Source organism: Perognathus longimembris, chromosome 13 (genome assembly GCF_023159225.1).
Source record: "Perognathus longimembris pacificus isolate PPM17 chromosome 13, ASM2315922v1, whole genome shotgun sequence".
NCBI lineage: Eukaryota > Metazoa > Chordata > Mammalia > Rodentia > Heteromyidae > Perognathus > Perognathus longimembris.
This window is the reverse complement of record NC_063173.1, coordinates 8,143,019-8,156,777: the sequence shown is the minus strand read 5'-3', so window position 1 is coordinate 8,156,777 and position 13,759 is coordinate 8,143,019. Positions and strand designations below refer to the sequence as shown.

At 43.7% G+C, this 13,759-nt stretch overlaps 1 non-coding gene across 1 annotated transcript; it reads left to right on the top strand.

The window, feature by feature from the left end:
• The first annotated feature begins 8,149 nt into the window (after positions 1–8,149).
• LOC125362813 lies at positions 8,150–8,256 on the top strand. Its single transcript, XR_007213116.1, has one exon. It is a non-coding gene; the product is annotated as a U6 spliceosomal RNA (small nuclear RNA).
• Positions 8,257–13,759: the final 5,503 nt, after the last annotated feature.

Below are 13,759 nucleotides of genomic sequence, written 5' to 3'. Positions count from 1 at the left end.
TAACCTTTGGAATAACACTATGAAACGAATGTGGTGCTTTGGTGGAGTCTGGTATCTGTTACCATACTCTGCATGGCCGTCATAGGTTAGGTGCTGGGAATACCCCAGAGATGGATGTGGTACCTCCGCCTTCAAGATCTCAGGCTTGTCAGAGAGAGAGTTGCTTTGTGACACAGAGTCCTGTAGACCACAGAGCAAGAGCCTAATCCAACTTGTGGGGAAGACTTAGCCTCATCTTCTTCCGCAGGTAAGCCTGAGCTACGTATTGAAAGGTGAGGAATGTACAAAGCTCGGGAAGGGCTTTACTGTATGTATCAAAGGCGTAGAAGTCTGAGAGGTAAGTTGAAGGAGCTTCTAGATTTTGCATGAGGGAAATGGAGAGAATGGCACAGGGGACAGAGTTCTGGGAGGGCCAATGGAACACTAGGGAGTTGAACTTACCCTGAAGGCAGTGAAGGGCCATTGAATGTACCTTACCACTTTGAAAGAGGACCTTATGTCACAGCCAGCACTTTATTTTATAGATGTAGAACCTGAGAACAAGGAAGCAGAGCTGAGTTCCTCTTGACCTCATAGGCAATCGGTGCATGTCTTTATACAGTAGAGAGTCAAGGCAGGGGACCTTCACAATGAAATTCCAATGTTGACCTTGCAAAGGCAGATTCTCATAACAACATTCGGCTAGGGATTCATTATAGGGACGGCATGGTTTGGGGTAATGACCCCAGCATGCCTTTTCTCATACTATTTCCTTTAAAGGGAAGTCCATTGCTAGCTAGAAATGTTCCTTGGCTATTTTTAGACTGTGTGGTAGGGGGAATTAGTGGAATTCCTAAGGTCAGCTCTAGCTGTTTTCCTAGGAAAGACCAGCTGAATATTTCATGAGATTTGCTCATTAGGGCTTTTATCCCTCTGTAAGGGATTGTATTGAATTGGAGTAAGGCTGGCTTGGGAAATAGACAAAGGGACTGGAGTTTGGGGAAAACTAAACTGGGTTGAGGTACTTGCTGCTGCCCATAAACTAATGTTAATCATATTAAATGCAGATTTATGTACCTTCACATATAGAGTGAATGTCCTGGAATCTGCCAACACCATTTTATAATGACTATCATGCAACAGTACCTCCGACTCAAGAAGATCACCTCACAGCCCTTTGTAACTATCAAGCCCTGTACTCACTGAGTAGCAGAGGGTGAAGACTGGGGAAATTGCCTGTGGCTATTTAGTATCTTCTATCATGTCTTAGGCATTATGTGAAGGCAGGTGAAGTAAAAGCATTCTTCAGTTCATTATGAGTGTCTGCTTGGAGCTCATGCTGTGTCAGGAGGTGAATGGATAAGTATAATTGTGTAGTGTTTTCTATAGATGGTCCACAAAATGTCTTTCCTTAAATAACCTCATTAGCTTCTTTTAGTGACTGAATAAGGGAGCTGAGCAATGGTTAATCCCAGTTTTATTATTATTATTATTATTATTATTATTATTTTTGCCAGTCCTGGGCCTTGGACTCAGGGCCTGAGCACTGTCCCTGGCTTCTTTTTGCTCAAGGCTAGCACTCTGCCACTTGAGTCACAGCGCCACTTCTGGCCATTTTCTGTATATGTGGTGCTGGGGAATCGAACCCAGGGCTTCAAGTATACCAGGCAAGCACTCTTGCCACTAGGCCATATCCCCAGCCCCTTAATCCCAGTTTTAGAGATGAGCAAAAAGAGAGTCAGGTAAGTGCTATGTTCCTGGTCATCAAGCTAGTAAATGGGTGACTATGTTTCAAATTAGATGTAGTAGCTCTAAGACCATGAGGTCTTTCCTCTTGGAACACAGTCAACTAGATTGGGAAAATGACTTTCTTTTGCAGCAGAAAAGTGGTTTAGGAAATGCCTTTAAAAGACGGTAACTCTGTTGCAAACTTAACTGAGGGATGAAGGAGAATCCATAGCATGGGATTTTTTAAATAGGATTAGTCAAAGTAACATTGCCTCACCAATTCTGGAACTGTATTCTTGCCTGAGCTAAAACTTAATGACATTGAAAGATCAATATACAATTTACACTAATGAAAACAATGCTTGTTCATCACTGTTAGTTGGGATAAATAGGTTTGGTGGTCTTAACCACAATTTCCATAAGAATTTTGTGTAGGTAGCATTGGTGATCAGAAAGAGATCGAATGTACTTCTTTTCTATGCTTTGAAATGTCTAAAGAGCCATCTTTAGTCTACGGGGTACTGAAAACTTGGGGAGATGCTCCCAACATTATGTAGTTTACTTGCTATTGAAAAGATTTTTTTTCCAGCCAGGTGCTGGTGTCTTACTCCTATAATTTTACCTACTCAGGAGGCTGAGATCTGAGGATTGTGGTTCAAAGCCAGCCCAGGCAGGAAAGGCCATGAGATACTTTTCTCTGATTAATCTCCAAAGAGCTGGAATTAGATCTGTGGCTCAAGTGATAGAGTCTAAGCCTTGAGCAAAAAACAAACAAACAAACAAACAAACAAAAACCCCTAAGTTCTTGCCCTGGAACAGAGAAAAAAAAATCCACTACTATGTGAGAGGTACTAAAAATGAAGAAGGTACTGAAGTAAAAACTGGATGCATTCATAAGTTAGAATGATATGAATGTTTTAGTGAATGAGCACTATATTAAGGCACTTGTATATATCTTTCAACTTCTTAACAATCCAGTAAAAAGCTCTCCATTTTGCAGATGGGAGTTCTGAGGCTGAGAGAAGCTAAGTAACTTGTATTATGGGGTCACTTTGTATCAGAGTCACAGGAGAGAGTTCATGCAAGAGGTATTTAAATTGGGACTCAATAAACAGTTAAGGTTTGAATGTGTGCAGACACAAAGGAAGCATATTCTAGATGGAGTAAATAGCTTGACCCAAGTTCTAGTCATGCTGATGCGGACGGGGTGTACAATGAATGGTCTGGATGGAATTGAGAGATTAGGAAGAATCCCAGAGAAGGTTGGAGAGGGAGCCTTGAATGGGAATTTGGGCTTACTCTTACCATCAGGAAGCCCTGATGAATAACTTTCAAGGATGTGTTTGGTTCACAGGGACCAGGAAGCAAGCTGAGGATTCATATATGAAATACTTAAGCTAGTTTAAATTAGTTACCCAATTACCACTATACCAAATTTAGTGGCTTAAAGAAACAAAGTGATTATTTTTTCATTGTAATTGCCAAAAGACTGAAAATGAGTTTTACTGGCTAAAACTAAGTGTTCAGAAGAGCTGAATTCCTTCTATTTCTTTGTCCTTTTCAATTTCTAGAGCCTGCTTGTTTTCCTTGGCTTGTAGCCCCTTTTCCACTATTAAAACATAGTTGTAACCAGTTTTCACCCTTGTATTTCCTCTCTTCTTCTGACTGTCCTGTTGCCTTCATGTAAAGACCTCATGGTTGTACTAGGCCTGTCGAGATAATGTAGGACAATCTCTCCATCACCAGGTCCTTAATTTAATCTCATCTACAAAGTCTCTTTTCCTGTGTAAAATGACATATTTACAGGTTTCAGGAATTGGGATGTGAACATCTTTGGAAGACTATTTGTCCTGCTGAGCATAGTTAATAAATACATTTATGAAAGATAACCTAGCAAGCTTTTCTATACCATTCTTGAAATCTTTCTTGCCTCTGTCTTCTCTCTACCTATTATACCCCACATCACCACTGTTCTTTTTTCCCCTCTCTACTTCATTTATTCAATAAATGATGTACTTGCTATGTTTGTAGCTGCTACCAAAACAAGGATGTGACGGTCTCTCTGCCTATCAGTAGAAAGCAGAATTAGAAAATGGAGGTTAATTTTGAACTAGAAACCCAAATGTCAGATGCTTGACCTTCCCTCTCCTCTTCCCCGTGTTCTCTTCTCTTACCCCCTTCCCTTTCTCCACTCCCCTCCTCTCTCCCCTTCCCTTTTCCCTTCTCCCTGCTCCCACTTCCTCCTTTCTCTTCCCTTTTCCTGTCCTCCGTTTCTCTTCCCATTCTTCCTTTCTCCTCCCTTCCACTTACCTGGTTCTGTCTCCCTTTCCTCTCTCTTCCTCTCCTTTCTTCTTTCCTTTCTCCTTCCCCTTTTCTCCCCTCCTCTCCCCTCCTCTTCTCTCTTCCCCTTCTCTCCCCTCCTCGATCTCTTCCCCTTCCCTTCTTTGCCCTCCCCTCTCCTGTCTAGATGTGTAGCCTAGGCCACTCCATGAATTCACCCTGTCTCAACCTCCGGTGTGCTGAGATGAAATGCTTACCTCACCATTCCTGGCTGGCTTTTGGTTTTCCAAAGCCTAAATGGGAAGATTTAGAAAACACCTCGATCACCAAAGTGTGGGATTGCCTCACCCGACCTCTTTGCTCACTAATCCTTGCCTCAAACTTATATATATATATATATATATATATATATTTTTTTTTTTTTGGCCAGTCCTGGGCCTTGGACTCAGGGCCTGAGCACTGTCCCTGGCTTCTTCCCGCTCAAGGCTAGCACTCTGCCACTTGAGCCACAGCGCCCCTTCTGGCCGTTTTCTGTATATGTGGTGCTGGGGAATCGAACCTAGGGCCTCGTGTATCCGAGGCAGGCACTCTTGCCACTAGGCTATATCCCCAGCCCTATATATATTTTTTTAATATCCTCATAAGGTCTCCATGGCATTGGTATGTGTGAGGGTGTTTGTTGAAGCCAGGAGTATGATTCTTCCTTAAAATGAAGTGGGAAGATAGAGAAGTAGAGAGATGAAGAGGTAAAGTAATGCATAGTTTGGAGAAGGGCCTGAGTTGGTGAAATGCAGGGATTTTTCAGCAGGTGTTTCTCAGGGCCTTGGTACATCCCAGACTGTTTTGCTTACAGCCAGATGTCATCCTTACAGTAACCCTGCAAAGTAGCTTGTGATGAGACTGAGCTCCATACCCCCAGTCCTTACAGGAACTGTCAGAGACCCAGTAAAAGGCCTAACCTCTCTCCTATGTGTTGTGCTGCATGGCAGCAGCCCCTTATGTCAGCACAGAGACAGTCTTTGTTTTCAGAATACATCTCTCTTAGAGAATGGGGAGGATCAAGGAAGATTTTACACATTGCAAATACCCTATGAAGCTTTCCTGGGACAATGAATGGCCTGAGCAGAGAGATTGGAGCAGGTCTGGGACTAGCGTGAGGCAGGTGAAGTGCTTAGGGTACCAGATCTTTGGAGACAAGGTTGTGTAAGCCTTGGGGCGGTACTTGGCAGCATGCTGAGTGTGTCTCTTTAGATTTTGTGCCCTAGTTACCTCTCTCTTAAGGAGACATTCATTTTCAGAGTGCTGAGCTCGGTGACCTTGCTTCCTTGTTTTTTGCCCTTGGTACCTTGCTTGTCTCCCCTCAGTTCATAGAGTGGAGCAGTACCCACATGGGGGGAGAAGACCAGTTAGTTCCGTGGTCTCAGCTCGTACTGCCGACACCTGAGTATTTTCCACAAAAGTGCCCGGGCTTGGAGGGTCCTACCTCACAGAAGTTAAATAAAGATCGCTGAGGAAGGGGAAGAGGTTGGGGAGGTTTTTGTTTCTTTGCTTTTATTTTTTTTCAGGAGACGTTACTGTCTAGCCGGTTTTAGGAATTCCTGACTTAGTGCATTTGGAGAGACTCACACTGCAGCCTGGGTGGAGGGCACACAGATGTACCCAAGGTGACATTTCCTGTAGCCCTTTTAAGGTCAGAACTAGGGGTGGTCACAGTCTAGTTAATTTTATGATTCTGGATTTAATTTCAGTCTAGTTAATAAATCAGCTGATTCCTCTACTGCCTTCCTCCGCCTTTGAAACCTAGAAAATAGCTAGGTGTAGAATTCACCTGCAATTGCTCTTTGTTATCAGTGTGACCAGTTCAGGAATGCTGGGAACTGCAGCGAAACTCACTTATTAGCTAATTTTAAAAATCCTTATTTACATAGGAATTTTCTTTTTTTTTTTTTTTTTTTTTTTTTTTTTTTTTTTTTTGGCCAGTCCTGGGCCTTGGACTCAGGGCCTGAGCACTGTCCCTGGCTTCTTCCCGCTCAAGGCTAGCACTCCGCCACTTGAGCCACAGCGCCGCTTCTGGCCGTTTTCTGTATATGTGGTGCTGGGGAATCGAACCTAGGGCCTCGTGTATCCGAGGCAGGCACTCTTGCCACTAGGCTATATCCCCAGCCCTACATAGGAATTTTCTATGTCCTGGGAGATAAAAGTGGAGTCTCCCCCGGGTGTCCTAACTGACATTGGGCAGCTGGGCAGCTTTAACCAATTGGCCTATCCCTTTTTAGTCTCGGTTTTCTTATTTGCACAAAGAACTGGTTGTGACTCTGCGATCCAGCTGTTCCTTTGGGGGCTGCGTGTATATGTTCTTAGCACAGCTGAGCAACAGTTGGTGTAGAAAGGAGTGTGCTTTTTACACAGAGCCATTTCTGATCTACAGAGAATCTTGTAATGTCAAGTCCCAGACCTGGCCAGACATCCCAATCATGTGGGAATATTTCAGAAAAGACAGATTCCCGCACCATAGAACTGAAGATTTTACTTTAGTAGGTCTTAAGGGATTGTTGTGAATCTGCTGCTGATCTGCACCCCTGTTTTTATTGCAGCAATCATGAATGTAATTAAAGTGATATCATTGCCAATGTAGATGCCACTAAGAATATGAGATAGTAATTTTCAAGGATGCCTTCTCTTTCTCCCTAAGACCACATGTATCTCGCCACCAAAGGGAAAGCTCTATAGCCCTGCTCTTGCACTTGGTTTCGTTCAGTGTCCTTTAAAGATGCACTCGCTCTGCAAGCAGGCTATGTGCACATTATCAGAACTTGGAAGCTATGCAACTTTTCCTCTTCAGCGGGAACTTGCTCCACGGAGAAGGCTGGCATTCCAAGGAGAAAAGAAGTTTCTCTAAGGCATTTGGAACCGAGGCAGGGCTCCTGGCACTTCACAAGCTTTGTAGCGCACGGCTGTGTTGGCTTTTGCAGCAGCTCTACACAATACCAGACAAATTCTCCTCTTTGTCTCAAAACCCCTCTAGATAGGTTGTCGAAGGTGAATCATGCCTTTAGTAGACTGCCATCTCTTTTCTAGCTTAGATTTGATTTTTTTTTTCAGCCCAGCTGTGAGGTTTCAAATGAACTTTCCATTGCCCATTTCCTCAGCTCCTCTCTTTCTTCACTGTTAATTGTCTCTGGGAATGCTGTTTCTAGCATGCTGCTCAAGAACGAGAAGTTCAGGTTCAAGTTCCCTCCCTTGACCTTTGAGGCCCACTGAGATGTGACTTCCATCACTGTTGCCCATTTATACCTCATGCTCAAGATAGCAGTCTTCTCTTTGAATAGAACTATGCTTTCATAGCCCAGTACTCTGTTCCAGAATGCCCACTCCCTTCTGTAGTTTAGCCTTCCACGCCCACTTCATTTTTCTTCCCGAATCCCTGTCTCCCTGACCCCTCGCATTGGTTTGCGCCTTCTTTGTTAGCATTTGCCTCAGGAGGGTTGTGTGTGGTGCCATCTTGCTCACATGATCTATTAATCCTGCTCTTGGTTGGCGCTCAGTTGAAGTTTTGGGTTCTTATGGGCATTCTAAATTTAAATGTGAGGCCAAGATAAGGCAGACCTGAGTTTTTTTAGAAATCCAGTTTGTTTTTCAGAAATCGTTATGTTTGAGTGTCAAATTCAGAAGCAGGAGAACTGTCACCTTTAAGCAAGCTTTTCTCCTTCCTCCCCCTGCTTTTGTGAGATTAGCATGCTCCTTTCTGGGAGGTGTTAGCTGTTGGCAGCTTCCACCTGGAGCTGGGGAAATGAAGGAAGTAGAAACATGCTTTTCCCTTTGGAAGACTCCTCTCCTGAGTGAAGGTCCTAATCCCGAGCAGGGCAACCAGTGTGTGTGTGTGTGTGTGTGTGTGTGTGTGTGTGTTTAAGAGGCTACCTTGACCCAGTCACCAGACAAGTATTCTCTCTGCTCAAAAAGTCCAATTTGGGCACGGTATTAGGTTGAGTGATCTTCGTTTTGTTTTTGTTTTTGTTTTTTGGTGACAGCATCTTTGTATGTATATCAGGATAGTCTTGAACTCTCTCAAACTTGTGATTCTCCAGCCTTCACTTCTCAAGAGCTGGGATGACACATGAGAGCCACCATACCCAGCTACACGGTTTTTAAAATAAAGTGCTGTGTGCTTGCTTCAGCAGCACATATACTAAAATTGGAACGATACAGAGAAGATTAGCATGGCCCCTGCACAAGTTTGACACGCAAGTTCGTGAAGCATTCCATATTTTTAAAGAATGAGGTGGCCCCCTTCGTAAGGAAATGGAATGACTTGGAAAAATAACATTAAGTGAAGTGAGCCAGACTCAAAGAAGCACAGACTCTATGGTTTCCCTCATTGATAATAATTAGTGCACATCTCGGATAGTCCTAGCAGAAGATCACAATAGCTCAATAGCTAGTACATATGAACACATAAGATGACACTAAGCTAAATGAACTCTAAGTTATGGAAATAAGTGGTTTATCATTGTTGTTGTTATATTCTATGTACCATGTGAAATTCTGCCTTTTTCTTTTGTCTTTCTTCCCCATGGTTTTACCCTTGATGTCACTGTAACTGATTTTGGTATCCTGGGTATTGTATATATGTTTATTGGAACTGGGGAAGGGAAGAGGAACATCAAAATGGAGAGACAAAGACTAAAAGGCGAACCAATGCTAAAGCAATACTTACAAGACAATATGCTGTAAACCAACTGTACAACTCTGGGGGGAGGGGATAGGGGAGAGGGGAAGGTGAGAGAAAAATGAGGGAGGAGATAACAAGCTTCATAACAAGTTTGATATGTGTGAAACTGTAACCCCTCTGTACATCACCGACAATAAATAAGTTAATCAATTAATTAAGATAAAGTGCTGCAAGTCCCAACCATGCAGAAAAAAGAAAACATTCATGCTGGGAAACATACCTAGTTAGGGGAAAAGCTGAAGCTAGAATCCAAGTTTCTCTATTCTCTGCCTAGTTCTCTTCTTGCCCTACTATTCCCTCTCTGTACATTTCTTCCTAATTATTTCCCATGGGCAACATGCATTGGTGTCCAAAACACAGCATGCTCTCCAGTGCAAACATGTGAGGAACAGTGAAATGGAAGTAGAATTGTTTCCTGACAACGTGTGGGTGACATTTGCCTAATGCATAAAGACATTTCTCTGTGATCATTTAACAAACCATTCTGGTTGAGTTTAAACCTATGGACTATAGGGGCTGGGAATATGGCCTAGTGGCAAGAGTGCTTGCCTCCTACACATGAAGCTCTCAGTTCAATTCCCCAGCACCACATATATGGAAAACGGCCAGAAGGGGCGCTGTGGCTCAGGTGGCAGAGTGCTAGCCTTGAGCGGGAAGAAGCCAGGGACAGTGCTCAGGCCCTGAGTCCAAGGCCCAGGACTGGCCAAAAAAAAAAAAAAAAAAAAAAAAATTTAAAATTAAAACCTATGGACTATAGTTTCTAGTTCCAGGAATCTACACTATTGTAAGAAGTTAGTGAGCATGTATAAACACCTGTTTGTTGACACAGGTGCCCCTTTCCCTTTCTCTAGGGGCTGTCTTTTTTTTTTTTTTTGTCTCTCCATAAAACACAATGAACTCAATAGTTTTACTGTTCCTAAGCTTGCACCCAAGAGCATTTGAAGCTTTGCGCACCAAAGCATGTTGCTGGGGGAAATGACCAAGAAATGTCCATAGAGGGGGCAAAGGAGAGTGAAAAGAGAATCAAGAAACTGGGATTCTAGCCAGTGTTCTCTTCTAAATGACATAGGGAATAGCTTTCTTGGTAAGTGGTGAGGGAGAGGAGCTGATGTCCTAGGTGTGAGGCACTTAGCACAACCCACTCATTTTTCAGAAAGGGAAGAGATTGTGAGAGGCTTAGGAAATGTGTGAGGGACAGTTGAAGGAAAGAAAACGTTTATCTTCTTAACAAAGAAGTCATAGGGTAAGTGTTACGTCTGCCATGCTTTAAAGTTGTTCTATGAAAGGAGGCTCAAATGTGGTTGCGGGGGGCAGGGTGAAAGTGGCTGATGGTGGAACTTGACGGGCAAGTTCAGTCATGTAGCAGGGAGTGGCGTGGCCAGGCCTTTGCATGGTTAGCATTCATGCTCATGCCCTCCCTTCACCGGCCTGGGGACTAACAACCTCTGGTCCAGAATGTGAAGGAGGGATTTTCTGTTGGATGGATACCATTAAGTTTCTCCTTGTCACATTTAGTTTATTCCATGCTCAGATTCTCTGGAGCCACTGCGCAATGAATGCTCCATGCCCTTCTGCCACTGTGACCTTGGGCATGTAGAAAGCATTTCGTTTTATGTATGATGGAATTTGTGTCGTTACTGGTGATGGCTCCTCATTGATCAGGTTTTTTTGTTTGTTTGTTTGTTTGTTTGTTTTTTGCCAGTCCTGGGCTTTGAACTCAGGGCCTGAACACTGTCCCTGGCTTCTTTTTTGCTCAAGACTAGCATTCTGCCACTTGAGCCACAGCACCCCTTCTGGCCATTTTCTATATATGTGGTGCTGAGGAATCGAACCCAGGGCTTCATGTATATGAGGCAAGCACTCTTGCCACTAGGCCATATTCCCAGCCGATCGGGTTTTTTTGATAGGCTCCATTCTCCCCAACTCAAGAAGCCCGGCGCTTGCTCTCTTTCTACTGCCCATCGCTTTCTTTCAAGCTTTCGTTCTTGGTGTCATGGGTCTGTCAGAACAATGACTTCTCTTTTGAAAAGACCTTCGTGTGAAAGTCATTACTAACCCGTGTTTCCCTGCCCTTCCCTGGGGTCTGCAGACAAAACAGCCACTGGGGAAAGGGAGCGGGTGCTCTCTGGGAATCTCTTATACACAGAATATACAGAGAAAGACATTTTCTTATCAAATAGATTTTAACTACTGGGCTTGGTCAGGTGACATGATTGAGTTTGGAGCTTCAATCCCAGGCTTTTCTCTTTGCTGCCATCAAAGACAGAGGGCAACTATTTGCAGTCTTTGGTTTTTCTCTTTGGCTCCATTTTTGGATAATTGACAAGGGGAACGTTGGCTTTGTGGATGTGGTATGGCAGGGACGATATGTCCATATTTGAAGGCCTCAAGTTTCCTTTTGGTGCTATTTCTAGTGCTACTTGTTATTCCATATTTGTCTCTTACAGAGACTTTCAACCATCTCCCTAAGAAAGACACCCAGGCTTCGGGAAGTCATGAGAGTTACTCCAACCTTAGCGTCTTCTGCCAGACCTGGAGCTAGAACCAGTTGATAATATGGATTTGATTTTTTATTTATAGGCTCTAAAGCTAGGTTTGTGTGATTGTGGAAGTGGAATGGCATCCTCTTCCAGCTGGATTAGTTTATTTACTCCATTTCCATGGCTATATGGGTATAAGTACTGGGGGTGTGCAGGCCTCAGGGATGCAAACCCTTGCTCATAACCTAATGCAGGACACATGGACTAGCTAGGCGCTTGCTACAATGAGATGAGCACTGCAACTGAGCACAGCACGTGTTAAGGAACACCCACGAGGGGCTTTGAGTGGAGGTCCTAGGAGGAGATGGAGGCATGAGGTCCAAAGGAAGTAGAAATGTGCTTTAGCCCAAGGAAAAGCGCTTAGAGAGGAAAGAAGTGCTCGTTCACAGGCCACATTGAGGAGTTCAGCTTCGGCTACCTGTAGCAATGGGAGCTTGGTAGTGGGGGTTTTAAGCCTAGGCATGTCGCCTCATTGGATCAGAAAACCACTCACCAGCATGGAGAGGAGGAGGAGGAGGAGGACTGCATGCCAAGCACTTTTTGCAGTAATGACTCCTGTGAACATGCTGTGAATCTGCTCTGTCCACATGTGCCGTGCTTCCTTTATGGCTGCTGTTGAGAGGCTCTGCTGAGAGCGCCGGAACCCGTCGGACCTGACATTGCCCCGTGCTGACCGCCAGCCTTTTCTGGTTAAGCAGAGAGTGAAGGCCTATGGACAGAAGGGTTCTGTTCTGCCGCCTCACTTTGGGGAATCATTGTGGAGGGGAGCATTGGAGGAGTTGCCAACATCGTGGTTTATTCTGATAAAAACCGTTGACAAATGCTAGTCTCTCTTGGGGCCGAACAACTCCTTTGGCTCTCTCTCTCGTTATTTGAAAGCAAGCACAGATAGAGCCTGTGTCCACATCTTTGTGAGCATTCCTGTGAAGTCTCAAATGCATAGGAGGTAACCAGTAAATATTAATTCCTTTTGCTTTTTGTATACTTCCTTAATGCTGCTCCATCTCAGAGAAGAAGTTTGAAATCTTTTTGTTTTTGTTTTTGCCAGTCCTGGGGCTTGAACTCAGGGCCTGAGCACTGTCCCTGGCTTCTTTTTGCTCAAGGCTAGCGCTCTACCACTTGAGCCACGGCGCCACTCCTGGCTTTTTCTGTATATGTGGTGCTGGGGAATGGAACCCAGGGTTTCATGGATAGGAGGCAAGCACTCTTCCACTAGGCCATATTCCCAACCCTACATTTCTTTTTAAACAATATTACCCCCTCCTTCACTCTCTCAGTTTTCCTCTTCCATTCCCACCCACAAGTTGTATAGTTTATTTTCCATTAACCACTCTCTCTGTAAGGCTTCAGCTTACCTTACTTTCCCATGATTTCTTTTCCTACCTGTTTTTCTCCCTAGCTCTTATCACTTTCCAAGTTGTTATACAGTTTGAGCTAGATTTTTTTAAAAGATTAAAAATTAGTTTTTGTTGAGTTCAACCACATCTTACATCACATGTAAGATCCACAAAGGCAGAATGCTTTTCTTTCTCATTCATTGCAGCATCTCCAGTGTTTGAATAGTGTCAGGTGATCAAATGAATGAATGAATGAATGAATGAATGGATATTCACTTAGCAACCAGTTAGATATCATCCAGAATAGTGAGAACTGGGTAAGCAAGGTACTAGAGAGTTTTGGTTGTCTTCTGAGTGCTTTCCTCAAATCTGCTTGAGTTGTGATTCCTAGCTAATCTAATCTAAGGGGAACATTTTAACCCTTAAAGACTGAAAGGCACAAGCACTGGTTAATTCCTGTTCTACTTAAGGTGTGGAAACCAATGAACATGTTCCCTTCAAAACCCTTCCAGTTACCACTTCCAGACCATTTAGGTGGTTTTTCTTCCTTCTCTCTTCCTGTCCTCATACCTTGGACTTTAAAACAATCTCTCTGAAACCAGAAGGTAGTAGTATAAGGCTTCAGTCCCGGCTGATCCCAAAGTGTGGCCAATATCCATTTCCTTATCAGCCTTTGCTGGCTGGGAAGTTACTGTACATGAGTGAAAGGAAGAATTCAGACTATTGTCTTCTTGGTGATGTTGATTTCTTATTTATTTTTTGATATTCAGAGATTCCCAGACTGAGAGCAGTCAGTTCCAGTGGTGATGGACGATATGTGTATGGAGAAGGCTTTTGTAGCATGCAGGTTCCCACTAAAAATCTGTGGCACAATGCTGGAATCTCAGCGGCTCCCAACCATATTTGCTCTTGAGTCTGTAGGTCAGCTAAGGTGGCCCTGCTTCCGGTGGGCCCGTGTTTCAGAGGAATGTGAAGAGTTAGAGACAATAATCTTTCTCAGCCTTTAACTCTGTCAGTGGAAATTAGAAAAGGCTTCACAGAGGCTACCTCCATCTGTCTTGGAGAATGACTAGTTTCCAAGGCAAATGAGCAGGCAGCGATCTGTGCAAGAGATGAAATTTTTAAAAAGAGATTGAATGATTATCTTACCATTTATTGAAGTAGTT